General features: G+C 33.8%; 1 long non-coding RNA gene across 2 annotated transcripts in view; it reads left to right on the top strand.

The window, feature by feature from the left end:
• Positions 1-1,583: 1,583 nt before the first annotated feature.
• Positions 1,584-16,550, top strand: part of LOC122686545 — a 50,764-nt gene continuing 35,797 nt past the window's right edge. The window contains exon 1 of one of the 2 annotated variants that reach the window (XR_006338819.1): positions 1,584-4,317. This is a non-coding gene — a long non-coding RNA (uncharacterized LOC122686545). The remainder of the gene's footprint in view (positions 4,318-16,550) is intronic. The other variant, XR_006338818.1, reaches the window with a different exon arrangement.

Here is a 16,550-nt window from a genome sequence, read left to right as displayed (position 1 = left end):
ACAGTTTCAATTGGTTCTGGATGGAAAGGTTCTGGAGATGGATGGTGTGATGGTTGCACAACAAAGTGAATGTACTTAATGCCACAAAAGTAGAATGGTAGAATTTATATTTAAAAGCAATTTTTAAAAATAATAAGGGAGACATCCTAACTGAAGTTTTCTAAAAGGTTTGTAAAGTTGTTTACATTTTGCAGTATTCACACTTAACTTTTTTCAAGTTTGGCACACCTGGCTTAGTTTCAAATACATAGTTTTAGAGGAATTCCCTGGCAGTCCAGGGGTTAGGATTCTGTGCTCTCACTACTGAGGCCCTGGGTTCACTCCCTGAACTAAGATCCCATAAGCCATGTGCAGGCCAGAAAGAAGAAATTAGCTACATATACTTTTAATGGGAAGATTCACAAAAGTGAAATATGTGACGGTTATGCTGTGCATGTACAATTAGATATTATTAGGGATGGGCACATTTCAAGTGCATATCACCTGTCCAGAATAGATGTAGTATGGCTTTAGCATAGACATATTAGTGATTAGAAAACTGGAGTAAAAGAAGCTGCCAGACTTGAGCTAGAGTGGTGGTAGTTTTCTGGCATCTTTTTGAGAGGAGTAATTTCATATGTATGTGGAAACTGTTTAGAGTATACTTCCTTATCTGGTGAAGAGTGAGAACCAGAGAAGAAGATCAACAGCCACAGGTTTCCTGTTTTATTTCTCATCTCTGGATACAAAATGAACTCGTTTTTCCAAGACTTCATTTATTAAAGTTATTTCCTATATAAAGTGTTATCCAACTCTAACAGAATAACTAATAGATAATTGTTGAAGGTAAAATAATATTGGGGTTTTTCAAACAAATTAAGAGAAAGTTAGTTTTAAGCCTTCTGTATATTTTTACTGTATTATTAAAATATTTCACATGATCTTTTTTCTCTTTAAAAGTACATTTGCATTTCAGTAGCTTAAGTTTATTGAAGCTTAGCTTTTGTGTGTCATTTCTTATTTTTCCTTTGACGTGAAGTCTTACCTACTTGATGAAGATGTCATTTGAGAGGTGTACTGCAAGGAGTTAAATGCTGTTTGTAGATAATGCTTTTACAAAGGTAAAGACCAAATTTTATGAATTCGCTTTTTGTTTATAAAAGAAAAATAAAACTTCATATATTTTAATACATTCAAAAATTTGACTATTTAACTATTGACTTAGCAAGTTAACACAGGGAAAAAAAATGATTTTCTATTTCTCGTATTATATGGCTTTGTGTTCCTAACTTAACAGCAGTGTGCTTCGCACGTATTAGGCTTTCCTTAAATATTCACTGTAGGAATAAGTTTTATTACGCTGCTCAAAAGTGTCCAAGAAATAACTATATCTGCTATGTTAATGTTAGAATCTTTAAACATGGCTTTTTAAATGTATTTATCCTCTTTTTCTGAAAGAAAAATTTTTTCGTGTCTTTAGGTGCTCATGTGTTTAAAAAAACAAAACCTTGGAGTAAAGTAGCAGCACATAATGGTTTGTGGATTTTGAAAAGGTGCAGGCCATATTGTGCTGCCTCAAAAATACAAGGATCTGATCTTCTGAAGAACATATATTTCTTTTTATTCATAGCTTTTATGATAGCAATGTCAGCAGTGCCTTAGCAGCACGTAAATATTGGCGTTAAGATTCTAAAATTATCTCCAGTATTAACTGTGCTGCTGAAGTAAGGTTGGCCATACTCTACAGTCATATTTCAGCATATATTAATATTTCCAATGTATTTTCAGCTTTATTGATAATTAATTTTCAGTATTACTTATAGTCTTGTTATATTTCATATGATTGAATAAAAATAAGTTAGTACTTTTAGATGTGTATTAAAATAGTGTATTGTAATTTAGTAATTGTGTTAAATGTGATCAAGAGTTTATTGAAAGCTCATACAGCATCAAATAAATTTATTTTAATGTATATTTATATTCAGTTTAAATATTCAGTTTTTACTTCAGAACAGAAATATACTTTTCCCTTTCTCTGCTTAAGAGAAATTAAGACATTTGCTTATCTCACAGATAAATATATATTGTAAAATATACATTTTGAACAGAACTTAGAGGATAATTTTTAGTGATATTTCTAAATGTTCTGTTATAAGAGAAAGGGGAAAGTATCAATATATGTGAATTAAATTCCTGAAATCCTATGTTTCAAAGATGCGCTTAATCATAACTTTAAAGGTAGGAAAGACCTTACAAATGACCAGTATATTTGTTGGATAGCTCAAGAAATGGGAACTCAAGTTATTTGCTACACTTGCAGATTAAGATATTAACCCTGTGTCTTCTGACTTTATACTGTCATATTGGTTTTTTTCTTGTTTGTACTAAAAAAAAATTTTTTATCCTTAGCCACAAATTCTTGTGTATAAGTAAAATAAAAAACATGAAGGCCTTGTTTAGTCTTTCTAATATCTAGTGTTTAACTTTAGCATAATACCTACAAAAATTATTATGATAGTTACTAGTTTTACAGTTGCAAACAATCAAAATTTTAATTAAAGTTTGAAGGAAAATGTTTTCTTTACCTTCTGTTCCTTACTTGTTGATGTTTAATAAGTCATTAAACTAAAAATTGATGTTCAGGATAAGAAGAGTGTGTTTGTGTAGTGTACCATAATCCTGGTCTTACTTTCTACAAGAAATATGTCACTCCTTTAAATTGTAATCCAGCAGAAAATCTATAAAATACAAGCAGTTCTTAGAAAATCATTTCTATTTTAATTGTCTATTTGGAAACCCTTAAAGTATTTCAGATATAACTTAAGGAGTTGTGTTTGAGCATCTTCTGTTTAATTTCAAGGTAAAGAAAATTACTTATTTTAAGAGAGTTCTCATTTTTAAGAAGAGTCTCACTTTTTTCCAGCAAGATTTTTCCCCAGAATAAAGAGGTAATACACTATATTGGCTAGAATCAAATGCCAGCTTTTACGTGGAAGTAATACTGCCTTACGGCTTTTAAAAATCATTCATCAAGCTTTTAACCTGTTTCCTTTATTTCATCTCAGCCATTTCATGAAAGACTGTTGCAAATGTATGATAATTTTTGGCTTCATTAAAAATATTTCAGGAACTAATATGTAGATACTTAGAAATAAGAAATATTTATTGAATGAGTTGTAGAGTTTCTCCAGTATTTTACAGAACAACCCCAGAATTAAATTTCTATTTTGATTTTGTTTTCCTTAATGTATTTGAAGTCAGATTTTAGAAAATTATATTTTATCTAATCTGCCTCCTAAATGCATTTTACTTTTACTAAGTAAGCCTTTATATCTAGGTGCTCAAGATGTGAAAAAGGATCACTTGGGGCTAAATAAAAACTTGAATCATGAGAATGGATTAAAGAAAAAATTGAAATATTGGGAGAGTAAGAAAGTATAGAAAAACTGTTGTATTGAAATTTATTATAACAGTATGCAGCTCCTTTCCAGTCTCTTAACAGAGAACAGGAAATAGCCTGTCAATACCTAATGAAACACTCATTTAGGTAACTCAACAGGACTTAAAATCTTATTTATAAGGGTTAATATACTTCCATCTTTGTGTAATTTGTGTAATTTGAAATACAAAGAGCAAATGGTAAAATAAAAGTTATACCCTTTCATGTTAGTCTTAATATGGACATTTATTTTGCAAAGAAGAAATAGTTATATATGGGTGTATATTAAGATGTCATTTTTTCTGTCTTTGGAAAAAAATTCTAATCTTTTTCATTCAAGTTTAAGTTGATGCCAAATAATTACAGTGTTGAGCATCTTAAATCAGTTACTTGGAGTATGGATTGAGTTTGGCGCTAACTCAGAGGACTACAGGCAAGTATTCAAGATGTAGCCAGAGGGATATTTTAGTAGGTGAACAATTCATTTCACGTACTGTTTTCAAATTCAGGTATCTTAAGATCACATATATGTAAATGTAGAATTGAAAATTTGGTCATAGACTATCATATTTAACAGCAAAGATTTTCTTCAATTAGTCTTGTGTCCTTTTAATTGTTAGAGAATTAGAAGTGTTTTTAAACCACCAAGTATCATTAGTGGTATACTTGGTTAGTCATAACTGGATTAGCAGGATTATACTTTAATAAACTTTGACCTCTAAGTGAATGTATTTATTTAGAAGTTGACATTCTAAATCATTTTTTTTTTCCTTTTGCAGGTGGATATTACTAGCCCTTATTCATGGAAAAAGTTTTATGCTAAGTGTTGTTTCTCATTGAGTATTAGCAAAAAGGAGAAAAATTAATGTCCTAATCTTTTGAGATTAGATTTGGCTCCAGTAAGTAATATTTAGACCAATTATTGGGTTGGCCAGAAAGTTCGTTCTGTTTTTTCCATAAGCTGCCTCTAGTAGCACTTAACTGTCTTTAAACTTAATATGAAACAACTTCCCTAGATTGTATTGTATACAATTGTCATATCAGAGTGCATTTGAAAAGAAACTTAATTAAAATTGGCAAATTTTTGTGTAGCTATTTTAATATTGAAGATGGAAGAAAAAAGCAACATTTTCAGCATATTATGCTTATTATTTCAAAAAAGGTAAAAATGCAACTGAAACACAAAGATTTGTGCAGTGTGTGGAGAAAGTGCTGTGACTGAATGTGTCAAAAGTTTGTGAAGTGTCACACTGTAGATTTTCTCGCTGGATGATGCTCCACGTTCAGGTAGACCAGTTGAAGATGATAGTGATCAAATTGAGAACAGTGTTATACCATGCAGGAGATAGCCAACATCCTGAAAATATCCAAATCGAGGGTTGAAAATCTTTAGCACCAGCTTGGTTATGATAATCGTTGTGATATTTGAGTTCCACATAAGTTGAGAGAAAAACCTGCCTCACCGTATTTCGACATGCGTGATTCTCTACTGAAACATAACGAAAACTTTTTGTTTTTAAAACAAATTGTGATGAGTGATTAAAAAGTGGATTTAAAACACTGTACAATAATGTGTAATGTAAGAGATCATGGGACAAGTGAAATGAACCATCACCCAACCACACCAAAGGCCAGTTCTTCATCCAGAGGTGATGTGTATATGGTGGGATTGGATGGGAATCCCCTATTATGAGCTCCTTCCAGAAAACCAAACAATTAATTCCAAGTACTGTTGGTAGTTAAACCAACTGAAAGCAGCACTCAACGAAAAATGTCCAGAATTAGTCAACAGCAAATGCATGATTTTTCATTAGGATACTGCAAGACTGCATGTTTCTTTGATGACCAGGCAAAAACTGTTGCAATTTGGCTGGAAGGTTTTGATTTATCTGCTCTATTCATCAGACATTGCACCTTTTTGTTTTCCATTTCAAGTTTTTACAAAATTCTCTTAAAATGTCAGTTCCCTGAAAGGCTATGAAAGGCACCTGGAACAGATCTTTGCTGAAAAGATAAATTGGGGAAGATGAAATTATGAAGTTGCCCGAAAAATGGCAGAAGGTAGTGGAACAAAATGAGGAATACATTGTTCAGTAAAGTTCTTGGAGAAGTGAAAGATGTGTCGTTTTACTTTAAAACGGAAGGAACTTTTTTGGCCAACCCAAACACTTGCATGTCTGGGAGACCGTCATCAGTACATTTCCAGCTAAAATTTTTTATTTTCTTACCTCTTATCAGGGATTTCTTATTTTTGTTTGAGCCGCTTTAATGGAGAATTAATTTCTCCAGTAGAATTTAAGAATTTATGTTCTTACCTTGCTTATTTATAAAATGTATCCCAGAGATTTCTGATATCTTTTTTTTTTTTAGGCTATTTGTAGTGAAAAAATTGTTGGCAAAATAAATAAATTTAAACTCGCTATGTTAAAATTACTGTGCAATGTGATAAATTAGTTGAGTTTTTGTTTGTATCGTACTGAAACTAAATTCAACATTTATAACTTCTATATGGGTCTGTTTCTTGATTATTAATACATGGGATTCATATAAAAATATATGAAGAATACATTTATATTAACACATTGATGAGTACAGGTTCCCCTTAATTCTGTTTAACTTCAGTAATCTGGTACTTACTATATTCTTATGATTGAACATTCATGTTTTGCAAAAATGTAAACTGCCTAGAGAATCTTGTTTATATTTATGCTGTAGGGTTAGATTTTGAGAAATTATTCTGAGGAAAAAAATTTAAGCCACCTTTACACTTAATGTTCTTGAATTTAATTAACTTGTTATTAAAGTTATTCTGTATATCATTTTATAATTTAACCACTTAATATTAATTAATCTTTAGAAAGTAGTAGGAATTTTAAAATCACTCCAAAGGTTTTATTTCCACATCTCATTATTTTATAATCTTTAGAAATGCTTATATTTATGAAAGTAACATTTTTAGTGGTATTAATTCTTACAGCACCACTAAAACTTTTTTTCTCTTTGGACTTTAATACATATGCTAGTAAACTGTAGAATAATTTTTTTAAGTTTTCATGTGATCACTTAAAAATAAATACCAATTTAGCATGAAACAACAAAGCGTTGCCCCCTAGTTAGAAGTGGAGAAAGTGTAGGTACATCATTTCTTAAGATAATTTGTACATTTTCACATAGTCTATGTAGATTTTTATATTGTATTTACATAAATGTCATTCCTGGCTTATGTTTAACAAAGAGCATTAAATAGATTTGAAGCATTTATATAGAGAGGACTACAAATTTTATTACAGGCACTCAGGATCAGCACTGAACAAAGCAGATAAATTCCAGCCCTCATAGAGCTTACAATTTTGGGAGTGAGGCATGGATAATAGAATACACCAAAAACTGATAGGTGCTAATAATGTGGTATGTCAGGTGGCAGTAAGTTCTATGAAGAAAAATAAAGCAAGGGAAGTGGGAGGAATGGGTTAAACGGGTTTGGAAGGCAGGCAGGCAGATGTGTTTTTCAATAGTGTGGTCAGAAAATGCCTCACAAAGATAACATTTGAACAAACACCTAAAAACTAAAGGAGCAAACCACTAGGTTTCTGGGAGAAGAGCCTTTCAGGAAGTTAAATAACACCTACAGAGACCTTGAGGCTGAAACATTTTTGACGTTTACCAAAAAGAGCAGCAAGAAGGTTTGAATGTCTATGATCAAATATGCAAGAGAGAATAATAGCTCAGAAATTAAAGTTTCTAGGAGCCAGATTTTACGGCTGTTTAAGCTCTTAGCTTAACATACAAATTTAATTTTCCTTCCTTCTTTAAAACTACCTTAAAAAAAAAAAAACTACCTTGATGATTGTGTGAGCCTCAGCCTATTTGACCTTTGTAGATAAGAGTATTTTTTTTAGATCTGACTCAAGTTAGAACCTCCATCTGAGACCATTTAGAACATAAAATGTTTAAATGGTTTGTTAATAGGTAATATGTGTGATGATCAGGTTTTTATGAATTGTGTTTTGATGGCTCTGAAATGTTTACTTGCTCAGTTTAGCCTAGTCAAACCCAGCTAAATGAGTAAAGGACGCATTTGTAATTTACTCCAATGAACCAGAATTGTCTGATTCCTCCATTCTAGTAATTGCTGCTATTTTTCTCACTTATTCCAACTCTGTTAGCATTTTAGCTAAGGACTTATTTGCCCGAAAGTGTTCATCCCCTATGGTATGTCCCACTAATTTAATCTTCCTAATGCACTGCTTTTGCATATAGGATAAAATTCAGACTTTTTGTACCTCATGATCTTGCCCCAACCTTCTTGAAGTTTTTCCTTTTTTTTTTCAAGCAAACTAGTCCTGCTCCATCTGCTTTTCTAATTTCAGTGCCCTTATTTATGCCCTTTCACCACCCCAGTTCTTCCCCAACTTATTCCTGTACAGTTTTTAAATGCACTATGCTGAATGTTCCATGAGTTTAATAGTTTGGCATTAACCCTCCTTCCCATGTTACAAAAAATTTATCCCTGTAGCTCTTAACCTTTTTCTCTCACTTAACAAAGAAATAGAGCATTTCTGTCATTAATTTTACCTCATTTATTCATGTATATTTACCTTTTATAAATGTATTGACAATATAAAGAAAAAATTTAAACTTAAGAAACAAAATGAAGAAAAAAATTTAAACTTAAGAAACAAAACAAAAAGCAGGTAGACTAAGACATCCAGAATTTCAAAACACCCAAAGTTCTAATATTAATTTTATGCTGACAAATGATACAGCTGATTGTTTTCTCAGTTATATGAAAATATATATACCACATACAGTGGACTAGTCATATTTTAAGGATTTTAGAACACTAGAATTAAGTCTTAAAAGAATATGGATTCTCTATTTCACTTTTCTAATATGGTAATAAGTGTTGATAAATAGAGCCATTTAAGAAGTAATCTATATGTTTATTATAGTATTATTTATAATATTAGAGGATTGGAAGAGTTTTTAAAGTGTCCAGTAATAAACTGATTAACATGCTGAGTGGAATACTGTGCAGCTATTTAACATAATGAGTATTTAATGAGCTAGAAACTTCCTGGTTACGTGAAAAACGTTACCACATAGTATGAATCATTAGAAGAATACATATGCTAAAATGTTATTACTGGTGTACTATGGTGTGAGGTAAATCTTATTTTTTATATTATAAATAAACATGATTTGGGGGATGGTGTTGGGAAAAGATCCTTGAAAAATTAAAAAAAAAAAAAATACTTGAAGCAGCGTTACCACCACTTAATCACCTCCTTTTTGGAAGTCCATAAATGGAAAACCTAAGTTCTTTTGGGTTCAGGAACTTTAGAAGTGATAATGAAGAATTAACTGTTTTGGGAAGAACTAAACAGGTAATTTCAAAAATCAAATAACTAAAATTCGCCTCAGGGGAGCAGTCTAGTCTGTTTCCTAAAGGAGGGTTGAGAAGGAATTCGAGTCACTTGAATTCTTTGTTGAAAAGTGTTGTCATTTCTCCTGTCTTCCAGCCCCCAAAACCTAAAGAGGTAAGTATAAGAAAAGGAGTGGCTATCTATTTTAATTTTAGAACTATATTAATAAACTAAAGAAAAACAAATCTGGTTTATAGAGATTTAATAGCACAGCAAAACTGACTTTCTGATCTTAAAAGGATTTTGTCTTTTAAAAAGTTTTTAACTTTTTCCCCACCATAAAAATAATGTATAGGCACAGAAACCTCGAGAAAGGCAAAAAATTCTGTTTAAAAATTATATTTTTATCATCCAGTGAGAATTACTATTATTAACAGTATGTTATTTTCTTCTAAATGTATAGTTGGATTAGCAAATTTATTTCCTAATTTGTAACTATGCCAGGAGCTGGAAAGAACATCACCCTCTAGAAGAGAGACGAAATATGCTGCTGGTTCAGAAAGTTTTTCTTGACATTTATCTAAAATACAGGTGACCCCCAAACAATGTGGGTTTGAACTGTGGGAGTCTTTATTTTTCTCAATAAATGCATGCTACAGTATTACACAATCTACAGTTGTTTGAATCTGAGGATGCAGGACTGTGGGCATAGAGGCCGACTAAAGTTACGCGGGTGGCAGTAGTGGTAAAGAACCGCCTGCCAGTGCAGGAGACGTGAGAGATGTGGGTTTGATCCCTGGGTCAGAAAGATCTCCTGGAGAAGGGCATGGCAACACTCCAGTATTCTTACCTGGAAAATCCCATGGACAGACAGGAGCTTGGTGGGCTACAGTCCATGGGGTCGCAAAGAGTCAGACACGACAAGCAGCTTAGCACACGAGCACATAAAGTTACATGGATTTTCAGCTACAAGGTGGGTCAGTTTCCCTAACCCCCTTGTTGATCAGGAGTCAACTATATAGGTAAAACCCACTAATTTTATCATCTGTCCCATAATATTTTACTGTAAAAAGTTTTAAGTTTTTGAACTTCCCTCAAGATATTTGAGTAAACGAGCACAGAAGAAAATGCATCTTGTTTGATATCTGGCTTCCTCTTCCACACCTGCCTGTTATCCCCAGTACCTTTCCATTGTTTGAGAGCCTTTCTGAGGCAGGGGAGGTCACTGAAGGGTTTTAAGTGGGAGAGAGAAATAATTACTGAAAATGTACTGTTCAAGATCTGCTGAAGAAAGTCTAAGACCAGTATAGTAATTAAACCCTGTGCTCTGTTTGTACCCCAATAATCACATCAAATTTATCAAAAAGCTGAGCCAGTGTTCTAAAATTACAGAATTCACATTCAATATTCAAAAAATATTTACTAAGAAATTTGGACTGAAACATGACTATGGTTATCAGAATGTAAACATGACAACATGATATAATGTATGACCTGTTACAGCAGCCCGTTTAGAGAGCAAAAATTGTCTCAGTTTTTCTCACATTTCAGTATTTTATAATTTAAAACTCTTAAAAGTAGTTTATAGATTTAGAATATGACAATTTAGCTAATCAATTAAAGAAACTTGGGAGTTTAAAAATCTGACTCTGAGAGGAGGGGTACAGGTGTCAAGATAGGCCCTCTGTTACGCTAGTTTTGTCACCATTTTAGTTGGCATTGTATCCTTGGGAAAAAAAAAAAATAGGGAAAGCACCCAAAAGTAAAGGCTCAAGTTTATCATAAGCCCTCAGACCATTTTTTGAAGTTATAACTCTTGAGGTGTATTTACTTATAAAACTCAAGGAATTTGGATCTTTAAAAATTAATGACTAAATTTCCACATAGTTATATTCTTCAGAAAAAATTCATGATGAGTTTCCTTCTCTTAAGATATTAAATTCCTTTAAGACAGTAATAAAGGGAATTGCAGATGTTTTTTGGGTAACCAAATTAGGTGATTTGAAATTTAGGTAAAGGTCCAACAAGTTTCAAAACTAGCATGAAAATTTTTCATTTGCTTAGGCTTATAATTTATTGCTGTATGCTAATAAACATGTTCCCCCAAACCACTGTTGATTGAAAGTCTTGGTGTAGGTGGCTTGTGTAGGCCACATGCAGATTATGGATGTGAACCAATTAGAGGGCATTCAGAGATCTGAAAAAGTAAGAGATGGCAAATGTCCTACGGGGTTCTTGAAGGTATTGAGAAGCTTGCTTGAAAAAACAATGTTGAGACCTTTTTTTCCTGTATTGCAAAATACAGAAGGGCAGAACTGAGGAGATAGATTTTCAGGGGGTGCAAATATAAAAAGTAAGGGATTTCTACCAACTGTGGAAGTGTATATTATGGAAATGGACTGCTTTACCAGAGACCCCAAGAGGGATGAAATTGGAGGGAGGAGTAAGATTTAAACATAACATTTGAGAAGAAAATCAGTACTTCAGCTTGAACAAACTTGCCTTAAAGAGCACATGTGCTAACTATCTTTGACTAAAGGACACTAGGGAAATTTCTGGATTCTTTTTAGGACAGTTTTTACTGAAAACCATTATTAACAGAACTGAGTATATAAGAAAAATTGAAGATCAAGGTTTAGAGAAATACGTGTCACTTGTCTTAAAACTATGAAAATGTTAATGAGCTACTAAAGTTGAAACGTAAATTTTAAATACTAAAAACTTACAAGTTGGCATTTGTTTTCAAGAAGGATTACTTTATCAAGGCTGTTGAATAAATCCAGTATAGAACTGGATCATTAAGTTTTCATTTTCCTCTTAAAACTTCAAAGGAGAATAAAGTTGAAGACGTTGGACAAACAAGAAGGGGCCAATTCTAGAGAAAATCAGAGTTTTGAGAGGGCAGTTAAGTCATAGTGTCAATGGGACGTTCTTTGATTTTTATATTCTAGGGTGCTTGGATTTTTCGTAAGATTGCAGGGCCATAACTTGGGCTTAGAATCTATGCTTTTGGAATTCTGTTTATGTAGTTAAATACAGGGAGATTCAGCTTCAACTGGAGATTTTACTACCTTACCAGACACACAGCAGGTGCTCAGTTATTAAGTGAAGTGTTCCTAGGAAGATCAGTCTCACTCCGAAATTAGCACTGAATTGAGTTGTCATCTGTCATCAAATATACAGGAAACAATTCTGTAATATATTTGCTAGTCTTTTGAGTCCACATCATAGTTGAGGCTTGAGTAAATAGTGCTGTGAATTGGCTGAGATGATTTTTACGACATCTTTTAATGCTGGCTGCTTAGTTTTTAGAATTCAATTAGTTTTCAGACTACCATGGTTCTCTTCCAAATTTATAAAGAGATTCTTGATAGGAGAGAGTTGTTAATACAAAACATCAGCCCTTGTGCACTTGTTATTGTTTACTTGTCCCTCTGGGAATAGGCCAGTAAATTTTTATTTTGAGTGGTTGTTTTAGTAAAAGTAATCGAAATCAATCAAATCAAAATATTGAAATACCTACCCCTTGGGTTGTGGATGTGATTTCCTTTTAACTGCACATGGAAACCACTCAAGCTTTAGGTGCTACTAGTGACAGAAATTACCCCTGACACATTGTTTTTATCCTTTGCCAGAAACCTTTACATTTAAAAATCCTTTCAATTCTCATAAACCACCTAATGGAGGACGTACATTGTTACTCCCATGTTGTAAGGAAACTGAGTCACAGAGAAATAGATTGCCTACTGTCACATAACTAGTAAAAGGGGGAGTCAGAATTGAAGCTCAGTTTGATTGCAGAGCTCATACTTACTGAGCTACAGTTAACACGAGACAGAGGAGACAAAGTTGAAATTAAGCCCTAAAATGCTCAAAAGGATAGTTACACTTTCCAAAGAATGTTAAGGTAGATTTGTATGTATGTGCAGATACTATACTAAGCACAAATTAACTCCTGAAGTACTCCATGATGGTGCTATCACACTGCAAGGAGACATGCTCTGAGAATGGTGTTTTGGTAACACTGGACTTGGGTGTGTATGTGTGTCAGCTCTTAGTAGCAGTGTCTGCCCCTGAGAAAACTGCCCCACCTAACTGTCCAGAGTAAGTCTACAAATCAATAGGTCATACTTGGTTGTACTTCTTTTAAGGCATCCTAGCATCAAACAGCATTGCTATCTCACTTCACGTGTCTCTTTAGAAGCTAATCAAAATCTAAGAGAAAATAGAGCTTTTGTAACTAGAAGGCTGCAGACAAATTATACATTTACATTGTAAACTTATTTTGCAGATTACCCTAAGCTGTGAAACATACCATTTTCTTTGTATTTCATGTCAATTTAAAGGGCTTCTGGCCGGCTTAATCATCATTAACTTCATTCTGTCCTACAGAGCAATTCTAGGTGGTATAGCAGGTGCTCATTGAGCCTTCAGAAATGTTCTTGGGCATTGTCTCAGAAGGGCAACCTCCTCCCAGCCTCTTCACATACAGACAAAGTTAACAACTCCCTTTTCTGTTGTCATCCCTATAGTCGTTTCGTTATTGCTTATGTTACATCATATTATGATTGTTTTCCTTATTTCTTTATGATTATCCTGTAGCCTAATAGGCTTAAGCCCAGACTGTATCTTAACCCATTTGGTGAGCCCATAATCTCATACAGCACTCAATATCATGTTAATTCCCTGCATTATTGTTGAATGCATTGATACCAGTATTAGGATGACTACTCAAAACAACTGGCTTGTTAGATAGCCAGAAGTTAGATCCTTTCAGTAGAATTCTGCTAAAATGAATTAGATCAAATCTATTTCCAGATCACCAGTATCACAGTTTCATTGAAGGATCACAGGGAAAGAGAAATGAGAAACATGAAATAGTTCTTCCCAGCTAATAGCAAGTTTTATATTTTATACATAAAGTAAGTCTGTGAAGGCTCTTTATCTCTTAACTGAGATGATGCATTAGTTAATGCATAAAGAATTTCACAGAGCATGTTTTATCTTCTAGGTAACAGACAAATTTTGACAGTGTATCTGATGTAAGTCTTAGGAAAACTGTGTGTGGTAGATTGAAGTGGCTTCCAAGATGTTCTTCCTGAAATGTTACAAGAAAGCATTATGGAGGTCAGGAATTCCAGTTAGCTCTGTTTCCATCTCGAGATTTGGGGTTTTATAAAATATTAAGTCATTTTAAAAGTATTAAAATTATTTGATGGCTATTTTCCCCACTTTATCAATCTCCTGACTGACCCTACACTCCATTGCTTAAGACAGCCAAATCCAAACCAGCCTTGCTTAGACCAATGAAGTTATATTAGCTTGTATCTTCCAGAAAAAACATCTATTTCTGCTTTATTGACTACGCCAAAGCCTTCGAGTGTGTGGATCACAATAAACTGGAAAATTCTGAAAGAGATGGGAATACCGGACCACCTGACCTGCCTCTTGAGAAACCTATATGCAGGTCAGGAAGCGTTAGAACTGGACATGGAACAACAGACTGGTTCCAAATAGGAAAAGGAGTACGTCAAGGCTGTATATTGTCACCCTGCTTATTTAACTTATATGCAGAGTACATCATGAGAAACGCTGGGCTGGAAGAAGCACAAGCTGGAATCAAGATTGCCGGGAGAAATATCAGTAACCTCAGATACGCAGATGACACCACCGTTATGGCAGAGAGTGAAGAGGAACTAAAAAGCCTCTTGATGAAAGTGAAAGAGGAGAGTGAAAAAGTTGGCCTCAAGCTTAATATTCAGAAAACTAAGATCATGGCATCTGGTCCCATCACTTCATGGGAAATAGATGGGGAGACAGTGGAAACAGTGTCAGACTTTATTTTTGGGGGCTCCAAAATCACTGCAGATGGTGACTGTAGCCATGAAATTAAAAGACGCTTACTCCTTGGAAGGAAAGTGATGACCAACCTAGATAGCATATTAAAAAGCAGAGACATTACTTTGCCAACAAAGGTCCATCTGGTCAAGGCTATGGTTTTTCCAGTGGTCGTGTATGGATGTGAAAGTTGGACTGTGAAGAAAGCTGAGCTCCAAAAAATTGATGCTTTTGAACTGTGGTGTTGGAGAAGATTCTTGAGAGTCCCCTGGACTGCAAGGAGATCCAACCAGTCCATCCTAAAGGAGATTAGTCCTGGGTGTTCATTGGAAGGACTGATGCTGAAGTTGAAACCAATACTTTGGCCACCTCATGCGAAGAGTTGAGCCATTGGAAAAGACCCTGATGCTGGGAGTGGTTGGGGGCAGGAGAAGGGGACGACAGAGGATGAGATGGCTGGATGGCATCACTGACTCGATGGGCGTGAGTTTGAGTAAACTCCCGGAGTTGGTGATGGACAGGGAGGCCTAGCGTGCTGTGCTTCATGGGATTGCAAAGAGTCGGACACTACTGAACGATTGAACTGAACTAAGAATTCAGCCAGAACAACTATTTATGACTGTTTCTACCTCATCAAGAAATAGTTTTCACTTTCATCTTTGCCACTGAGGTCATAGGGTGTGACCTTTTTTCCTAGCACTGTCTTTGCGTTCTTTTCTTGCTGATCTCCCAGACTTTTTAACTTTAACCAGCTTCCTGAACACACAGTACCCAGCCTCTAAATGCTGCCTGCCTAACTTCATGGCATTCAGCTGCTTGACCCTGAAGTGGGAAATCATCTGACTTCTGGACTCTACTTTGATTTGGAGGACCCAAATATATTCCCAAATTAATGAAGTTCTAGCCTTACAATACTCTGCTTGCTCTCAGATTGATTTCACATGATGGTCTCTCTTGCTCTTCATAGTTAAAATGCCTTCCAAACCAGGCATGGCCTACCAAATATTTGGGTGTTTTATAATTAACAGACCTGTTCATTGATAATATTCCTGATAGATCTCCACTCTGAGATTGTTTTTATTTTTAAGATGTTTTCTAAAATTAATTGCTCACTGCCAGTAATACCCTCTTTTTTAAATAAGGAAAAAGCCTAAGATACTGTTGCATTAGTTTAGGATTTTGAAATCAAGATTCTAAATACAACACATGTCAACAGTTAGTTACCTTTAAATAGATAATTGTTCAATGGAATTTATCCAGAGACCTGCGAAAGGAAGCATGGGAATGATGAAATCAGCCTATAACCTTTTCTTCAATCTAGGACTGCATAGTTACTTGCCACAGAGAGATCTAAAATTGTATGGAAATTCTGTATTTTGGCAAAGTTTACTTTTCATCTTGTTTCATTTTCTGTCTTAGTATGATAACCTTTTTATATGAAACTGCTATTTAAATTTTTGTAGTTTTCATTTGTTCATGTGTAGAAATGTGTAATTTTATGATTTGTGATATCTGATGTATTTCAAGTAACAATTTCCTTATGCATATAAGAACTTTAAAATTGAACTGAAAACATACCTGACATGGAGTAGATTTCCCATAAACATTTAAATTAATACTGAATGAATCAATCTGATTTATTTAACATTGTGGCAAGTCAGAATTTTTAGAATTCTGTTATCAACAGTCTTACAACTTTACATCCTCTGTTTTCAAAATGTTTACTTTTAATATCCAGTAGTTTTGTATTTAATTTCTCATAGTTGAAAATGTGAAACTTCTAGAAACAAAATTTTTCTAGATTAAATCTTTTTAGACTATGTGTTTGGTTCTGTTACTGGCTCCTAAGGAAAAGAACAAAAAGAAATAATTCAGGGTTAGAATTCCTGCAAGAATTAAAAATAATGTAGAAAATCAAGAAATAAATT

This window comes from Cervus elaphus, chromosome 30 (genome assembly GCF_910594005.1).
Source record: "Cervus elaphus chromosome 30, mCerEla1.1, whole genome shotgun sequence".
Lineage (NCBI taxonomy): Eukaryota > Metazoa > Chordata > Mammalia > Artiodactyla > Cervidae > Cervus > Cervus elaphus.
This window is presented reverse-complemented; position numbering and strand designations above follow the sequence as displayed.